This window comes from Carcharodon carcharias, chromosome 7 (assembly GCF_017639515.1).
Source record: "Carcharodon carcharias isolate sCarCar2 chromosome 7, sCarCar2.pri, whole genome shotgun sequence".
Lineage (NCBI taxonomy): Eukaryota > Metazoa > Chordata > Chondrichthyes > Lamniformes > Lamnidae > Carcharodon > Carcharodon carcharias.
In genome coordinates, this window is record NC_054473.1 from 57,653,142 (window position 1) to 57,672,665 (window position 19,524).

The window sequence follows — 19,524 nt, forward strand, 5'->3', positions numbered from 1 at the left end:
GGCAAACGGAACTCAGCACTACTTAAATGTTTTTAACCTGAGCACTATAAAGATGAATCATTATAGCTTCTGACTTACATTCTACTATTTTGGCTATGCAGCTCAACGGTTTATGGCTTTGTTGACTTCTAGATAACTTTGAGCTTCATCCTTCATTATTTCAACACTATAGAATATACAAATCATCTATTTTTCCTTCCTAAGCACTTTACACAAGGCTAAATTAAATTCTGTCCAACATGTTCTGCCCACTTACATATATTTCCTAACTGGGCTTTTGTGCTGTATCCTGTAGACTAACACCATTTAATTTATAGCTCCAATGCTTATTTTACTTCCTCTTAATTATTTTCCTGCTGAAAACAAGGCAGTGAATTTACCACAAAGGTTATTTATCGGTTGTAAAAAGCTGTAAAAGTTTCAAATTCACACTAATTAATGGGACTAAAATCCTGTTTTTTTAGGAAACCATGGTAGAAGTCCAGAGAAATAATTAAACTGTTTATTATGCAGTTTCTGGGAGTACTGAGCCTTTACATGTGTCAAACAGTGTTTCCTTAAATTAATGGCATTGGCTGCTGACTAATCTATATTTTATGGATCATACATCTATGTTTAGGGAATTGCATCATAGGGTGGAATTGTCCAGTGGTCCCACCTCCCCCCCACCCCTGAAGCATGGTGGGTTTAATGGCGGGCAGGGGGGAACATTGTGGCGGGAACTAAAAAATTGGTTTCCCACTGGCGTAAAATGACAGCGGGGTCTTCTGCTCCCACCCACCATGGCAGGTCACAGTTCCCACTAGAGGCTAGCGTGGAACGGAATTACATCCTGCTAATGGGATGAAGATGAAGGCCTGACCAGAGCTGCAACCCCCCCCAACCCCCACCAACCCCCTGGCCAATTGTCCGCATTGCCAGCAGGAAAAAATACCAGTCCAGGACACATCTGGACCAATATGGCAAGTACATGTTAGCACTTACCTTAAGAAGGCCTGGTGCAGCTCTCGGAGATGAGGAGAAGATGGAGGCTTCCAGTGACCAGACCTGGAACAGCACGTGCAGCAGTGGGTGGGTGCAGCATCAACCATATGGATCTTCTCTGTGCAGCAGCTTCCAGGAGCTGGTTGTTCTTGGCACTGCAGCTTTTCCAGGCTCAGATCCTCAGCCAGCAGCATCTCACAGAACTCAGATCTTCAACCAGCAGCTTCTCCTAGGGCCCCGATCATCAACCAGCAACTTCTCTCAAAGTTTGGATCTTCAAGTTGCAAGTGGAAGGCTATAGGAGGTACTGGTTGGTGGCGAGGGTCTGTGCTTGGGATGGGTGGGGTGGGGAAGGGGTTGGCAATAGATGGAGAGGAGAGGAACGAAGAGATGGGGCAGATATGCAGGCCAAGAGGGGTGCAGGGGAGTTTGGGATGGTAGGGGAAAGAGAGAGATTCTGTGAGCTGGTATGGACCTTGGCAGCTGTTCTCGGGACACCTGAGTCCTGGAGGGTCCCGGCTTACTTTGGCTGTGCTGCTATGCAGCAGCTGCTCCCTCTGCAATCACAGAGGATGAAGTTGAAGGGGTTATTGGCAAAGCGGATTTGGAAGAAACAGGCACCCTCAGAGAGCCGTGAGTGGAAGTCCCAGGATGTGTGCAACAGCTGCTCCTCCTCCCTATTGGTGCCCAAGGGCTGCTGCCTGACTCCTTGAGGGGTAAGGGCACCTGGAGGGAGATCAAGATGCCTTGTTCCCATCTCGCATAGCCACTGAAGAAGCTCTCCCATGGCCACAGCGATGGAGTGCAGGCCTGTGCACATCTCTGGCAGAATCTGCTGGACCAGGCTGTCCATGGAGTTCACTACCCTCCCCATGGAGACCTCCATGTGTGAACAGGTTGGCACCACTTCATCAGCCAGCAAGCGGACAGACTGCTCCACCTCATATACCATCATGTTGAGGGCATGTGACACCTCTGTCTGATTTTTCCCTGTCTCTTGCTGCCTCTCCAGCATTTCTTGGAATTCCAGAGGCCTGTCATTAGACTAGAAGCTTGCAGATGCCTCTTCCCCAGCAGTCCTCCAAGTACCAGTGAGCTTGGCTGACCATGCCCCCTCCTGCTGCAGGCACTGTCTGTGTCTGCACAGTGACCACCAGAATGTGAGACCCTTCCTAAACTAGAACTAATACCCGTTGAGGTATGTATCACAGGGCTGGTGGAAGGTGCAGGTATCTGCTGTGATGCCTCTACAGATGAACTTCCTTCATCAACAATGTCCTCACTCCTCTCCGGGCTTGTGTACATGCCGGACAGGGCTTCCTCAAGCTCAGGCTTTGTCCTCTTCCTGGTGGCACCTGTACGTGAGCTAGAAGAGAGCGAGTGTCTGCATGAGAAGGAGGAACCCTTGCCCCTGAGGTTTCTCTGACATGCATGGATCCTTACTGGATAGAGGCCACAAGCCAATCTCTCCATCTCTGATGGATCTGTTCTGCTCCACCCCTGTCAGCTGGGCTGTCTGCTCCTCGATGTCGGTCAGTTTTTTCAAGTGTGGCCAGCCCCCTCCCATCTTCTCCCTCTCGCTTCTATTATGGCTTCACTTCTCCTGTGCAAAGAGAGAAGCTGGGGTTGAGAGCAATTGGGTTTCATGTATCTTTCCCGTACTTCCAGTCTTACAAATAACCCACTGGATTGTGTGCCATGTGGTTGATTCACTGCAGGTTGTCCACAAGGGTCCTGGGCCAGCACCCTCCAGAGCACTGAGTCCATGCAGATATAAGGATAAGGTTCAGAGAGGCACCTCATTAGCGGTGCTTGCAGGTGCCCTCAACGCCTGAGCCCCTTCACCCTCCAGAACCACCTCCCTCCAGACAGCACGTGAGCTCTCTGAATAGAAGGGCGAGGGAGCCACATTGACCTCTTTACCTGCAGTGGGGCTATTACCACATTGCCACTGAGGCCAATGTCCCCTGCACCATACGTTGAAGTGAGTGTCAGCAACTGAGGGTTCACTTACCCAGGCAGTGCGGATGAGGCCATTCATCCTTTTTCAGCATTGCTGGGCAGTCCTCTGCTGGGGGCCCTGGGCACAGACTGCCCTGGAGACTTGCTCCCATGCAGGGTTCGTGTCCCTGCTCAGCCTCCTCCTCCCAACCTTTGAATAGAGGACGTCCCTCCTGGCCTTCACTTGATCGAGCAGGATACCCAGGGGGGCATTGCTGTATTTGGGAGCCGGAGCTCCCTGTCCTCTTCTGGCCATCTCCTCAATCAGTGTGTAGGTTGTTTATAAATTTGGTGCCTGGATATGATGGCGGGGCACACCATCTAGCTCGCCTCGCCAGGCAAAACATCAGGAAACCCTCGACAACATAATTAATGAGGCCAAGGTCACACACGATACCACACAAATTCCCAATGGACTCTGTGGTGGGAAACGCTCCCCATCCCTGACCCACCCCCGGCCTGAGTCTTAGTTCCAGAAGGGAAAATTCGCCCATAGTTTCTCATATGTTTCAAACTTTCCAATATTTTCAGTGATGCATTTACTGTATTAAATAAATTCTGGTCTCCTGATCACTCTTGATTTTAACCGCTCCACGCATTGGCAGCATTGCCTTCAGCTGTTAAGCCCCTAAACTCTGGAATCTCCTGAAATCTCTCTGTCTCTCTCCTGCTCTTTCTTTCTTTAAGACACTCTTTAAAATCTACCACTTTGACCAAGTTTTGGTCATGTGGCCTATTATCTCCTGAATTGGTTTTATTATGATAAAGGCTCTATATAATTGTAAATTGCTGCTGTTGAATGAAATTCAGCAGCATTGCTTCAAATTTCTTCCATAATACAGTATGTCCGAGCGTCTACATTTTAATTTTAAAATCCCTTCTCACTGTCCAAGGCCCCAGATGCTCCTTCCAGGTGAAGCAATGGTTTACTTGTGCTTTTTTCAATTTAGTCTACTGTACTCACTGCTCACAATGCGGTCTCCTCAACATTGGGGAGACTAAACGCAGACTAGATGACTGCTTTGTAGGATACCTCTGCTCAGTGCTCAAGCTTGACCCCAACCTTCCGGTTGCTTGCCATTCAATTCACCATCATGCTCTCATGCTCACATTTATGTCCTTGGCCAGCTGTAATTTTCCAGTGAAGCCCAACACCAGCTGGAAGCACAACATCTCATCTTCCAATTAGGCACTTAACAGCCTTCTGGGTTCAATGTTGAGTTCAACATCTTCAGGCCATGTAGTCTGTCCTCCATTTTGAATTTTCCCCCCTAAGTGCCAGTCTGTATCTTGTCCTTATGTTTTTTCTGCTTTCACACATACCTGACCTCTATTCTGCTATTCACACCTATTCTGGACCAATGCTTTGTTTCTTTACTGTTGCCCATTGCCACTGTTTCATGACATCTTTGTTATTTCAGCTCCACCGCCTCTAATCTCTCCCTGACCTTCCCTTCTGTTCCAGTTGACCCTCCCTCCATTTTCAACTGCGTAAAAGCCACCACGTTTCTTCCTCTCTTCAGTGCAGACACATCATATTGGACTTGTCATGTCCATAAGACTGAAAGGGATTATAAACTGTTTAAATCAAAACTTACTTTTTGCCTGTTTAAAAAATGGACTCTGTTGAACCAAACAGTGGCTGCTACAGATCACATGATTTACAAGTTGACTATAGTTTCTGGAAATTTCCAACAGTGGTTACAGGGCAAAAGCTCAACCCTCATTCTTGTGGAATCTCACACATCATTGTGAGGACACTATAATCAACGAAACTGGGGACCAACATATAATTTGTGTTTCCACCCTGGGCTATAACAAAGGGAGAGCCATCGAAACCCGTTTTACCTGCAGAAGCACTAATAGCCACCATCTATCTCCAAAATTGAACAATGGATTTGACCAGAGGCACAGAAACTGCTTGTTAACCTGCCACTGACTTATTTAAGGGCAACATCGCATGACCTAGTCTTCTGGCCCTTTGGAAAGTTATTATTACATTTCTAGTCTCAGTTTGCTGTTTAACATCCAGCCTGCAAGCACCGCAGCTGACCAACAGCCTGCCTTAAGTCTAAGCCTCCTCAAAGCCTGGTTTTCTAGAAGATTACTGCCATAGCCTGCTGAGCGGACCAAGTCTTGTGTAACCAACCTCACCTCAATGTGTCATCATCAACTTTGAAGGAATCCTGCAACTCCTAGTTCCAGCTCACTGAACCTGTCTGAACTGCAATTCCTAACTGAAGGAACACTTACTGGACTCTGACAATCACGTGAACTGACATCCATATCTGGATTTCTTTTAAGCTATTCATTGTTGCAAAACCCCCCTTTTCCTTTCTTCTTTTTGTGTGTCTGTGTATGTATGAGGTTGTGATCATCCCCTGGGTTTGGATCGAGGAATAAACTATACTTATGGATTAACCTTAAAGAGAGTTTGCAACCAGTCACTTTTAAAACTGACATCATACACAGAGGGATTGGGGAAACAGGCCACAGCCTATTTCAAAAATTAAAACACTTCTGCTTACAGATAGACAGCAAGAAGATAAAGGAGTCCACTTTGCCTCTCTCTCCTGTCCATAACAGAACATGAATGTTAACTCTGGGCAGAATTTTGCCATCGGCGAGCAGGGGGCGGGGCCCGCTTGCCGTCGCGTAAAATGATGCAGGATGACATCGGGCGGAACCCCCAACATCACCCCACCCCATTTAAATTTTCAGGAAGGCGGGGGCACTGCAAAATCAGCCGTGGGCCCGCCAACCTGTCAATGGCCAATTGAGGCCATTGACAGGATCATTTAAACAATTAAAGGACATGCCCATCCAGCCTTAAGGTTGGCGGGTTGGCCAGGAGCCCCAGCAGGGAATAGAGAAAACATGAAACCTCATCCACCAGCGGGATGGGGTTTCATGTAGGATTTTAAAAATTGTAATAAAGTTATTATGTAAATTATGAACATGTCCCATCTCATGTGACATTGTCACATGAGGGGGACATGTTAGGGAATTTTTTTTTCCTACTTATAATATTTTTTAAAGTGTAAGCGATCTCCCTGAGGCAGCACTTAGCCTCAGAGTGATGTGCGTTATTTAGTGCGCAAGCGCGAAGAGCGCACTCTCATTTTTGGGCAATCCCCCCCACCCACACAGGAAGCGCATAGTGCTTCCTGCCAGACATTACGCTGGGCGGGCCTTAATTGGCCCGCCCACGTAAAATGGCGGCGGGGTCCGCTTCTTCGGCGGGGATCGGCTCCCCGCCCGCCAGAGATTGGGTCGGGCCCACCCGCCTGACAGGCAGAAAATTCTGCCCTCTGTTTCTCTGCACAGGTGCTGACAGGCCTGCTGAGTTTTCATAGCACTTTCTGTTTTCATTCCCTCAATCAAATCTTCGGCCTTGATCATCCATTCCACTTCTCCAAACTCACAATGATTCCCTGCACCCCTTCCCTCCTACCCCTCCTGATTTCTGGTCCAACTCCCTCCTCAGCAACCTGCAATGTTTCCTGTCTCTTCCCCTTCCGACTATTAATCTGATTGCAGCCCCACCCACCCCTCCACCAAACTGCGATGTTTCTTGGTCACTGGGGACCATCCCCAAATGTCCCTGCTTTTGACCTTTGACTGCTGGCTTTCCCAAACAGCAGCTGCCCAGCCTCTCAATCTGGCTTGGCTAGCTGTCAGGTGGGAAACAGAGTAAAAAAAATATGATAACGAGGTCCTGCAGTTAAATTTGGCAAAGCCTCTCATTCCCAGGCTTCTCCCAGGCCCATATCCCGCAAACACTTGTCTCTGCTTTCACCCTACCACTGGCTAAATTTTGGGGGTTATAAATCAGTGCTAACAGATATTGTTAATATCGCAATTTTATAAAATGTAATATAATGACATGAACAGATATATTAGGTAACTTACTTTCCAACAGAAGCTGGCTCAACATTGCATTATTAGTAAATTGTTCTTTCTTTTCACAAGACTAGCAGAATTTAATGGAATATTTGGAGTGGTTCAGCATAGTCAACCAAGAGAAATAAAGAAATGAAGGACAGGACGTGACTAACAGTATCATCCCACTGCTCTTTAAATTATTCGCAGGTTTCTGCCTCCACTTCGTTCCCTGAAAATGTATTATATAAATTAATCATTATTTACATAGAAGGTTTTATTTCATAATGTTTGCCCAAAAGTTATCTTTCACCAGATCGGATATGTGCCCCCAGTTACACTTCCACAGGTTCATTTCAAGTAAAATTCCATGTTAACCCTGAAAAATTTTATATTCCTCTACAAGGCCATTCCTGAGGCGAACTCTCTCACAGACAGATAATCCCAAGCTGCCAGACCCTGACACTGCATTGCCTCCATTATTAGAACATATCTATTCTCTTTTTGTGACCATAACTGAATGCAGCAATCAAGGTATGATCTTACCAGAGCACTGAGCAGTGTGATCACAGTGACATTTATTCTACTGTTTTGGCTAAGTAGAACAATGCCTATTGATGTTCTTGATTGTTGCTCTGCATTGGTTGAGCATGTTTAGCAGCAAATTGATTAAAACTCCGAGATCTCTTTCAGGTTATTCTTACCCACATTATGACACAGATTTTTCCCATGGTGGTGGTGAACAAAAATCCTAAGTCCCGCCCCCGGACACAGCATTTCCTAATTTCATGGAGGCGGGATAGGAGACAGGCCGGGGTTCATGCATGCACAGTTTAAGATACAGCTTGCCATTTAAATCAGCAGCTGTCTACACTGAAGTGGGACTTTGGTAGGCCAAGAGTGTGAAACCCAGAGTGTGCAGATTAGACCAGGTAAGAGCTGGCCTGAACTTGGTGGATTCCTTTCGATAGCCAGGGGTACCCCTTTGGAGACGTAAAGTACCACTTTGGATATGGTTCCAGGACACCTTTGGGAGAGGTAAAGCACACTCTGGGGTAAATAAAATAGGTATAGGTATCAGCTGCAGGAGCGAGAGCAGCCCTGGGTGAAAACAACATGGACAGAGAGTGAAGAAAGCGTGGGGGAGAGAGTCAGAGAGCCCCACAATAGCGTCAGGAGCGAGACAAGCCCTGGGTAAAACAGCATGGAGACAGAGTGAGTAAAGAGCGGGAGAGAAACACAGAGACCCCTCACTATCAGCGGCAGGAGTGAGAGCAGCCCTGGGTGAAAACAGCACGGACAGAGAGTGAATAAAGAGCGGGGAAGAGACACCAAGACCCCCCACTCTCAGCGGCAGGAGCGAGAGCAGCCCTGGGTGAAAACAGCACAGAAAGAGATTGAATAAAGAGCGGGGGAGAGAGTCAGAGAGCCCCACTATCAGTGGCAGGAACGAGAGTAGCCCTGCGTAAAAACAGCACGAAAAGAGATGAATAAAGTGCAGGGGAGAGAGAGACCCCCACTATTAGCGGCAGGAGCAAGAGCAGCCCTGGGTGAAAACAGCATGGACGGAGAATGAATAATAAGCAGGGGAGAGAGTAAGAGAACCCCACTGTCAGTGGCGTGAGTGAGAGTAGCCCTGGGTGAAAGCAGCATGGAGGAAGAGTGAATAAAGAGCGGGGGCAAGAGACAGAGACCCACCACTATCAGCGTCAGGGGCGAGATCAGCCCAGGGTGACAACAGCACAGTGGGAGAGTGAATAATGAGCAGGGGAGAGGGCCAGAGAGCTCCATTATCAGCGGCAGGAGTGAGAGCAGCTGTGGGTGAAAACAGCATTGACAGAGAGTGATTAAAGAGCCGGGGAGGAAGACAGAGACACCCACTATCAGCAGCAGGAGCGGGAGCAGCCCTGGGTGACAAAAGAATGGACAGAGAGTGAATAAAGAGCGGGAGCGAGAGACGGAGACCCCCACTAGCAGCGGGAGGAGTAAGAGCAGCCCTGGGTGAAAACAGCACAAAAAGAGATTGAAGTAAGAGTGGGGGAGAGAGTCAGAGACCCCCACTATTAGCGGCAGGAGCAGGAGCAGCCCTGGGTGAAAACAGCATGGAGAGAGAGTGAATAAAGAGCGGGGGACAGAGTCAGAGACCCCCACTATCAACGGCATTAGTGAGAGCAGCCCTGGGTGAAAACAGCATGGACAGAGAGTGAATAAAGAGCAGGGGAGAGAGTCAGAGACCCCCACTATCAGCGGCAGGAGTGAGAGCAGCCCTGGGTGAAAACAGCATGGACGGAGAGTGAATAAAGAGAGGGAGAGAGACACAGTGACATGCACTATCAGCGGCAGGAGCGAGAGTAGCCCTTCGTAAAAACAGCACGGAAAGAGATGAATAAAGTGCGGGGGAGAGAGAGACCCCCACTATTACCAGCAGGAGTGAGAGCAGCCCTGGGTGAAAACAGCACAGACAGGGAATGTATAATGAGCAGGGGAGAGAGTAAGAGAACCCCACTATCAGTGGCATGTGTGAGAATAGCCCTGGGTGAAAGCAGCATGGAGGGAGAGTGAATAAAGAGTGGGGGAGAGAGTCAGAGAGCCCCACAATCAGCATCAGGGGCGAGAGCAGCCCAGGGTGACAACAGCACAGAGGAAGAGTGAATAATGAGCAAGGGAGAGGGTCAGAGAGCTCCGTTATCAGCGGCAGGAGTGAGAGCAGCCATGGGTGAAAACAGCATTACCAGAGAGAGATTAAAGAGCCGGGTAGGAAGACAGAGACCCACTATCAGCAGCAGGAGCGGGAGCAGCCCTGGGTGACAACAAAATGGACAGAGAGTGAATAAAGAGCAGGGGCGAGAGACAGAGACCCCCACTATCAGCGGCAGGAGCGAGAGAAGCCCTGGGTGAAAACAGCACGGACAGAGTGTGAATAAAGAGCGGGAGCGAGAGACAGAAACCCCCACTTTCAGCGGCAGGAGCGAGAGCAGCCCTGGGTGAAAACTGCACAGAAAGAGATTGAAAAAAGAGCGGGGGAGAGAGTCAGAGACCTCCACTATTAGTGGCAGGAGAGGGAGCAGCCCTGGGTGAAAACGGTATGGACAGAGAGTGAATAAAGAGTGGGGGAGAGAGTCAGCGACCCTCACTATCAGCGGCAGGAGCAGGAGTAGCCCTGGGTGAAAACAGCAGAGAAAGAAATTGAATAAAGAGCAGGAGAGAGACTCAGAGACCCCCTCAATCTGCGGCAGGAGCGAGAGAAGCCCTGGGGGAGAAAAGCACAGAAAGTGAATGAATAAAAATCGGGAGAGAGAGTCAGAGATCCCGACTATCAGCGGCAGGAATGAGAGCAGCCCTGGGTGAAAACAGCAGGGAGAGGGAGTGAATAAAGAGCAGGGGAGAGAGTAAGAGACCTCCACTATCAGCTGCAGGAGCGAGAGCAGCCCTGGGTGACAACAGCACAGAAAGAGATTGAAGATAGAGTGGGGGTGAGAGCCAGAGAACCCCACTATCAACGGCAGTAGCGAGAGCATCCCTGGGTGAAAACAGCATGGACAGCGAATGATTAATGAATGGGGGAGAGAGTAAGAGACCCCCACTATTAGCGGCATGAGTGAGAGTAGCCCTGGGTGAAAATGGCATGGACAGAGAGTGAATAAAGAGCGGGGTAGAGAGTCATAGATCCCCACTATCAGCGGCCGGAGTGTGAGATGCCCTGGGTGAAAACAGCATGGACAGAGAATGATTAATGAGCGGGGGAGAGAGTAAGAGACCCCCACTATCAGCGGCAGGAGAGAGAGCAGCCCTGGGTGAAAACAGCACGGACAGAGAGTGAATAAAGAGTGGGACAGTGAGTCAGAGACCCAAACTATCAGCAGCAGGAGCAAGAGCAGCACTGCGTAAAAACAGCACAGAGGGCGAGTGAATAATGAGTGGGGGAGAGAGTCAGAGGCCCCCGCAATCAGCGGCAGGAGCGAGAGCAGCCCTGGGGGGAAAAAGCACAGAAAGAGAGTGAATAAAGAGCGGGGCAGAGAGTCAGAGATCCCCACTATCAGCGGCAGTATTGATAGCAGCCCTGGGTGAAAGCAGCACAGACAGAGAGTGAATAAAGAGCTGGGGAGAGAGTCAGCGACCCCCACTATCAGTGGCAGGAGCAAGAGCAGCCCTGGGTGAAAACAGCATTGAGAGAGAGTGAATAAAGAGCGGGAAAGAGAGACAGAGACCCCCACAATCAGCGGCCTGAGCGAGAGCAGCCCTGGGTGAAAACCACATAGAAAGTGAGTGAATAAAGGACCAGGGCAGTGAGCCAGAGACCACCACTATCAGCAGCAGGAGCGAGAGCAGCCCTGGGTGAAAACAGCATGGACAGAGAGTGAATAAAGAGCGGAGGAGAGAGTGAGAGACCCCCACTTTCAGCAGCAAGAGCGAGAGCAGCCCTGGGTGCAAACATAATGGAAAAAGAGTGAACAATGAGAGGAGGAGAGAGTCAGAGACCCCCACTGTTAGCGGCAGGAGCGGGAGCAGCCATGGGTGAAAACAGCATGGACAGAGAGTGAATAAAGAGTGGGGATGAGAGTCAGAGAGCCCCACAATCAGCGTCAGGAGCGAGACCAGCCCTGGGTGAAACAGCATGGAGACAGAGTGAGTAAAGAGCGGGAGAGAAACACAGAGACATGCACTATCAGCGGCAGGAGTGAGAGCAACCCTGGATGAAAACAGCACAGAAAGAGATTGAATAAAAAGCGGGGGAGAGAGGCAGAAAGCCCCACTATCAGTGGCAGGAACGAGAGTAGCCCTGCGTAAAAACAGCACGGAAAGAGATGAATAAAGTGCGGGGGAGAGAGAGACCCCCACTGTTAGCGGCAGGAGCAAGAGCAGCCCTGGGTGAAAACAGCACGGACAGAGAATGAATAATGAGCAGGGGAGAGAGTAAGAGAACCCCACTATCAGTGGCATGAGTGAGAGCAGCCCTGGGTGAAAGCAGCATGGAGGGAGAGTGAATCAAGAGCGGGGACGAGAGGCAGAGACCCCCACTATCAGCGTCAGGAGCAAGAGCAGCCCAGGGTGAAAACGGCATGGAGGGAGAGTAAATAAAGACTGGGGGAGAGAGTCAGAGACCCCCATTATCAGCGGCAGGAGTGAGAGCAGCCCCGGGTTAAAAGAGTATGGAGAGAGAGTGAATAAAGAGCGGGGGTGAGAGTCAGAGATCCCCACTATCAGCAGCATGAATAAGAGTAGCCCTGGGTGAAAGCAGTGCGGAGGGAGAGTGAATAAAGAGCGGGGGTGAGAGACAGAGACCCACCACTATCAATATCAGGGGCGAGAGCAGCCCAGGGTGACAACAGCACAGTGGGAGAGTGAATAAATTGCAGGGGAGAGGGTCAGAGAGCCCCATTATCAGCGGCAGGAGTGAGAGCAGCCGTGGGTGAATACAGCATTGCCAGAGAGTGATTAAAGTGCCGGGGAGGAAGACAGAGACACCCACTATCAGCGGCAGGAGCGGGAGCCACCCTGGGTGACAACAGAATGGACAGAGACTGCATAAAGAGCGGGGGCGAGAGACAGAGACCCACCACTATCAGTATCAGGGGCGAGAGCAGCTCAGGGTGACAACAGCACAGAGGGAGAGTGAATAATGAGCAGGGGAGAGGGTCAGAGAGCTCCATTATCAGCGGCAGGAGTGAGAGCAGCCATGGGTGAAAACAGCACAGACAGAGAGTGAATAAAGAGCCGGGGAGAGAGTCAGCGACCCCCACTATCAGTGGCAAGAGCGAGAGCAGCCCTGTGTGAAAACAGCACGGTCAGAGAATGAATAATGAGCAGGGGAGAGAGTAAGAGAACCCTACTATCAGTGGCATGAGTGAGAGTAGCCCTGGGTGAAAGCAGCATGGAGGGAGGGTGAATAAAGAGTGAGGACGAGAGGCAGAGACCCCCACTATCAACGTCAGGAGCAAGAGCAGCCCAGGGTGAAAACGGCATGGAGGGAGAGTAAATAAAGTTTGGGGGAGAGAGTCAGAGACACCCATTATCAGCGGCAGGAGTGAGAGCAGCCCTGGATTAAAAGAGAGAGAATGAATAAAGGTCGTGGGTGAGAGTCAGAGATCCCCACTATCAGCGGCATGAATAAGAGTAGCCCTGGGTGAAAGCAGCACGGAGGGAGAGTGAATAAAGAGTGGGAGTGAGAGACAGAGACCCACCGCTATCAGCATCAGGTGCGAGAGCAGCCCAGGGTGACAACAGCACAGTGGGAGAGTGAATAATGAGCAGGGGAGAGGGTCAGAGAGCTCCATTATCAGCGGCAGGAGTGAGAGCAGCCGTGGGTGAAAACAGTATTGCCAGAGAGTGATTAAAGTGCCGGGGAGGAAGACAGAGACACCCACTATCAGCAGCAGGAGCGGGATCCACCCTGGGTGTCAACAGAATGGACAGAGAGTGAATAAAGAGCGGGGGCGAGAGACAGAGACACACCACTATCAGCAGCAGGAGTGAGAGCAGCCGTGGGTGAAAACAGCATGGGCAGAGAATGAATAAAGAGTGGGGAGAGAGACAGAAACCCCCAATATCAGTGGCAGAAGCAAGAGCAGCCCTTCTTGATAACAGCCCGGACAGAGGGTGAATAAAGTGCGGGGCAGAGAATCTAGATCCTCACTATCAGCAGCAGGCCGAGTGCAGCCGTTTGTGTAAACGGTAGGCAGAGAGAGTGAATAAAGAGTGGGGGAAAGAGACAGAGACACCCAATATCAGCAACAGGAGCGGGAGCAGCACTGGGTGAAAACAGAGGGAGAGAGAATAAAGAGCGGGGGAGAGTTTCAGAGACCCCCACTATCAGCGGCAGGATTGTGAGAAGCCCTGGGTGAAAACAGCACAGACAGAGAGAGAATAAAGAGCCGGGGAGAGAGTCAGTGATCCCCACTATCAGTGGCAAGAGCAAGAGCAGCCCAGGGTGAAAATAGCATTGAGAGAGAGTGAATAAAGAGCGGGGAAGAGAGACAGAGACCCCCACTATCAGTGGCATGAGTGAGAGCAGCCCTGGGTGAAAACCACATGAAAAGGGAGTGAATAAAGGACCGGGGCAGTGAGCCAGAGACCACCACTATCAGCAGCAGAAGCGAGAGCAGCCCTGGGTGAAAACAGCACAGAAAGATAGTGAATAAAGAGCAGGGAAGAGAGTGAGAGAGCCCCACTATCAGCGGCAGGAGCGAGAGAAGCCCTGGGTGAAAACAGCACAGAAAGATAGTGAATAAAGAGCAGGGGAGAGAGTGAGAGAGCCCCACTGTGAGCGGCAAGAGCGAGACCAGCCCTGGGTGAAAACAGCATGGAGAGAGTGTGAATAAGGAGCAGGGGAGAGAGTCAGAAACCCCCACTATCAACGGCAAAATCTAGCGCAGCCCTGGGTGAAAACAGCATGGAAAGAGAGTGAATAAAGTGCGGGGGAATGAGACAAGGACCCCCACTATCAGCAGCAGGCGCGGGAGCAGACCTGAATGAAAACAGCATGGAGGGAGAGTGAATAGGGAGCGGGGGATAGAGTCAGAGACCCCCACTATCAGCATCAGGCGCGAGAGCAGCCCAGGGTGAAAACGGCATGGAGGGAGAGTAAATAAAGAGTGGGGGAGAGAGTCAGAGACCCCATTATCAGCGCAGGAGTGAGAGCAGCATTGGGTTAAAAGAGTATGGGGAGAGTGTGAATAAATAGCGGGGGTGAGCGTCAGAGACCCACACTATCAGCGGCATGTGTAAGAGTAGCCCTGGGTGAAAGCAGTATGGAGGGAGAGTGAATAAAGAGCGGGAGCGAGAGCCAGAGATCCCCACTATCAGCGTTAGGGGCGAGAGCAGCCCAGGGTGAAAACGGCATGGAGGGAGAGTGAATAAAGAGTCGGGGAGAGAGTCAGAGACCCCCTCTATTAGCCGCAGGAGCGAGAGCAGCCCTGGTTGAAAACAGCACAGACAAAGAATGATTAATGAGCGGGGAAGAGAGTAAGAGACCTCCACTATCAGCGGCAGGAGCGAGAGCAGCCCTGGGTGAAAACAGCCCTGAGGGAGGTGAATAATGAGCGGGACAGAGAGACAGAGACACCCAATACCATCAGCAGGAGTGAGAGCAGCCGTGGGTGAAAACAGCATTGACAGAGAGTGAATAAAGAGTGGGAGCGAGAGACAGAGACACCCACTATCAGCGGCAGGAGCGACAGCAGCCCTGCATAAAAACAGCATGGAAAGAGATGAATAAAGTGCGGGGGAGAGAGAGACCCCCACTATTAGCAGCAGGAGCGAGAGCAGACCTGTGTGAAAACAGCACGGTCAGAGAATGTATAATGAGCAGGGGAGAGAGTAAGAGAACCCTACTATCAGTGGCATGAGTGAGAGTAGCCCTGGGTGAAAGCAGCATGGAGGGAGGGTGAATAAAGAGTGGGGACGAGAGGCAGAGACCCCCACTATCAACGTCAGGAGCAAGAGCAGCCCAGGGTGAAAACGGAATGGAGGGAAAGTAAATAAAGTTTGGGGGAGAGAGTCAGAGACACCCATTATCAGCGGCAGGAGTGAGAGCAGCCCTGGATTAAAAGAGTATGGAGAGAGAATGAATAAAGAGCGTGGGTGAGAGTCAGAGATCCCCACTATCAGCGGCATGAATAAGAGTAGCCCTGGGTGAAAGCAGCACGGAGGGAGAGTGAATAAAGAGCGGGAGTGAGAGACAGAGACCCACCACTATCAGCATCAGGTGCGTGAGCAGCCCAGGGTGACAACAGCACAGTGGGAGAGTGAATAATGAGCAGGGGAGAGGGTCAGAGAGCTCCATTATCAGCGGCAGGAGTGAGAGCAGCCGTGGGTGAAAACAGTATTGCCAGAGAGTGATTAAAGTACCGGGGAGGAAGACAGAGACACCCACTATCAGCGGCAGGAGTGGGAGCCACCCTGGGTGTCAACAGAATGGACAGAGAGTGAATAAAGAGCGGGGGCGAGAGACAGAGACACACCACTATCAGCATCAGGGGCGAGAGCAGCCCAGGGTGACAACAGCACAGAGGGAGAGTGAATAATGAGCAGGGGAGAGGGTCAGAGAGCTCCATTATCAGTGGCAGGAGTGAGAGCAGCCGTGGGTGAAAACAGCATGGGCAGAGAATGAATAAAGAGTGGGGAGAGAGACAGAAACCCCCAATATCAGTGGCAGAAGCAAGAGCAGCCCTTCTTGACAACAGCCCGGACAGAGGGTGAATAAAGTGCGAGGCAGAGAATCTAGATCCTCACTATCAGCAGCAGGAGCGAGTGCAGCCGTGTGTGTAAACGGTAGGCAGAGAGAGTGAATAAAGAGTGGGGGAAAGAGACAGAGACACCCAATATCAGCAACAGGAGCGGGAGCAGCACTGGGTGAAAACAGAGGGAGAGAGAATAAAGAGCAGGGGAGAGTTTCAGAGACCCCCACTATCAGCGGCAGGAGTGTGAGAAGCCCTGGGTGAAAACAGCACAGACAAAGAGAGAATAAAGAGCCGGGGAGAGAGTCAGCGATCCCCACTATCAGTGGCAAGAGCAAGAGCAGCCCTGGGTGAAAATAGCATTGAGAGAGAGTGAATAAAGAGCGGGGAAGAGAGACAGAGACCCGCACTATCAGCGGCATGAGCGAGAGCAGCCCTGGGTGAAAACCACATGAAAAGTGAGTGAATAAAGGACCGGGGCAGTGAGCAAGAGACCACCACTATCAGCAGCAGGAGCGAGAGCAGCCCTGGGTGAAAACAGCACAGAAAGATAGTGAATAAAGAGCAGGGAAGAGAGTGAGAGAGCCCCACTATCAGCGGCAGGAGCGAGAGAGCCCTGGGTGAAAACAGCACAGAAAGATAGTGAATAAAGAGCAGGGGAGAGAGTGAGAGAGCCCCACTGTGAGCGGCAAGAGCGAGACCAGCCCTGGGTGAAAACAGCATGGACAGAGAGTGAATAAAGAGCGGAGGAGAGAGACAGAGAATCCCACTTTCAGCAGCAGGAGCGAGAGCAGCCCTGGGTGCAAACAGAATGGAAAAAGAGTGAACAATGAGAAGAGGAGAGAGTCAGGGACAGGAGAGCCCCACAATCAGCGTCAGGAGCGAGACCAGCCCTGGGTGAAGCAGCATGGAGACAGAGTGAGTAAAGAGCGGGAAAGAAACACAGAGACATGCACTATCATCGGCAGGAGTGAGAGCAGCCCTGGATGAAAACATCACAGAAAGAGATTGAATAAAGAGCGGGGGAGAGAGTCAGAGAGCCCCACTATCAGTAGCAGGAACGAGAGTAGCCCTGCGTAAAAACAGCACAATAAGAGATGAATAAAGTGCGGGGGAGAGAGAGACCCCCACTATTAGTGGCAGGAGCAAGAGCAGCCCAGGGTGAAAACGGCACGGAGGGAGAGTAAATAAAGATTGGGGGAGAGAGTCAGAGACCCCCATTATCAGCGGCAGGAGTGAGACCAGCCGTGGGTGAAAACAGCATTGCCAGAGAGTGATTAAAGAGCGGGGTAGAGAGTCATAAAGCCACATTATCAGCAGCAGAAGCGAGATCTGCCCTGGGTGAAAACAGCAAGGAGAGAGAGTGAATAAAGAGAGGGGACGAGAGACAGAGACCCACCACTATCAGCATCAGGGGCGAGAGCAGCCCAGGGTGACAACAGCACAGAGGGAGAGTGAATAATGAGCAGGAGAGAGGGTCAGAGAGCTCCATTATCAGCGGCAGGAGCGAGACCAGCCGTGGGTGAAAACAGCATGGAGAGAGAGTGAATAAAGAGCGGAGGAGAGAGACAGAGAATCCCACTTTCAGCAGCAGGAGCGAGAGCAGCCCTGGGTGCAAACAGAATGGAAAAAGAGTGAACAATGAGAAGAGGAGAGAGTTAGAGACAGGAGACCCCCACAATCAGCGTCAGGAGTGAGAGCAGCCCTGGGTGAAACAGCATGGAGACAGAGTCAGTAACGAGCGGGAGAGAAACACAGAGACCTGCACTATCAGCGGCAGGAGTGAGAGCAGCCCTGGATGAAAGCAGCACAGAAAGAGATTGAATAAAGAGCGGGGGAGAGAGTCAGAGAGCCCCACTATCAGTGGCAGGAACGAGAGTAGCCCTGCGTAAAAACAGCACGGAAAGAGATGAATAAAGTGCGGGGGAGAGAGAGACCCCCACTATTAGCGGCAGGAGTGAGAGCAGCCCTGGGTGAAAACAGCACGGACAGAGAATGAATAATGAGCAGGGAGAGAGTAAGAGAACCCCACTATCAGTGGCATGAGTGAGAGTAGCCCTAGGTGAAAGCAGCATGGAGGGAGAGTGAATAAAGAGCAGGGAAGAGAGGCAGAGACCCCCACTATCAGCGGCATGAATAAGAGAAGCCCTGGGTGAAAGCAGCACGGAGGGAGAGTGAATAAAGAGCGGGGGTGAGAGACAGAGACCCACCACTATCAGCATCAGGGGCGAGAGCAGCCCAGGGTGACAACAGCACAGTGAGAGAGTGAATAATGAGCAGGGGAGAGGGTCAGAGAGCTCCATTATCAGCGGCAGGAGTGAGAGCAGCCGTGGGTGAAAACAGCATTGCCAGAGAGTGTTTAAAGAGCGGGGTAGAGAGTCAGAAAGCGCCATTATCAGCAGCAGGAGCGAGATCTGCCCTGGGTGAAAACAGCAAGGAGAGAGCGTGAATAAAGAGCGGGGGAGAGCGTCAGAGACACACACTAACAGCGGTAGGAAGCCCTGGGTGAAAACAGCATGGACAGAGAGTGAATAAAGAGCGTGGGAGAGAGTCAGGGACCCCCACTATCAGCGGCAGGAGTGAGAGCAGCCCAGGGTGAAAACAGCACGGAGTGAAAGTTAATAAAGAGCCGGGGATAGTGTCAGAGACACCCACTATCAGCGGCAGGAGCAGGAGCTGCCCTGGGTGAAAACAGCATGGATAGAGAGTGAATAAAGAGTGGGGGAGAGAGTCAGACACACCCACTACCAGCGACAGGAGCGCGAGCAGCCCTGGGTTCGATAGCATCCCTGAGTGAAAACAGCATGGATAGAGAGTGAATAAAGAGCGGGAGAGAGACACAGAGACCCACCACTATCAGCAGCAGGAGCGAATGCAGCCATGTGTGAAAACAGCATGGAGAGAGTGTGAATAAGGAGCAGGGGAGAGAGTCAGAAACCCCCACTATCAACGGCAAAATCTAGCGCAGCCCTGGGTGAAAACAGCATGGAAAGAGAGTGAATAAAGTGCGGAGGAGTGAGACAAGGACCCCCACTATCAGCAGCAGGCGCGAGAGCAGACCTGGATGAAAACAGCATGGAGGGAGATTGAATAAAGAGCGGGGGATAGAGTCAGAGACCCCCACTATCAGCGGCAGGAGCGCGAGCAGCCCCTGTTGCTAACAGCCCAGACAGAGGGTGAATAAAGTTTGATGGAGATAATCTAGAGCCCCACTATCAGTGACAGGAGCGAAAACTGCCCTGGATGTAAGCAGCATGGACAGAGAGTGAATAAAGAGCGGGGGAGAGTGTCAGAGGACCCTATTATCAGCAACAGGTTCGAGAACAGCCCTGGGTTAAAACAGCAAGGAGAGAGAATGAATAAAGAGTGGTGGAGAGAGCCAGAGACCCCCACTATCAGCGGCAGGTGCGAGAGCAGCCATGGGTGAAAACAGCATGGGCAGAGAATGAATAAAGACTGGGGAGAGAGTAAGAAACCACCA

General features: G+C 51.0%; 1 long non-coding RNA gene across 3 annotated transcripts in view; it reads right to left on the bottom strand.

The window, feature by feature from the left end:
* LOC121279584 overlaps positions 1 to 19,524 on the bottom strand; it is a 100,523-nt gene that overhangs the window by 22,715 nt on the left and 58,284 nt on the right. The window lies entirely within an intron of this gene.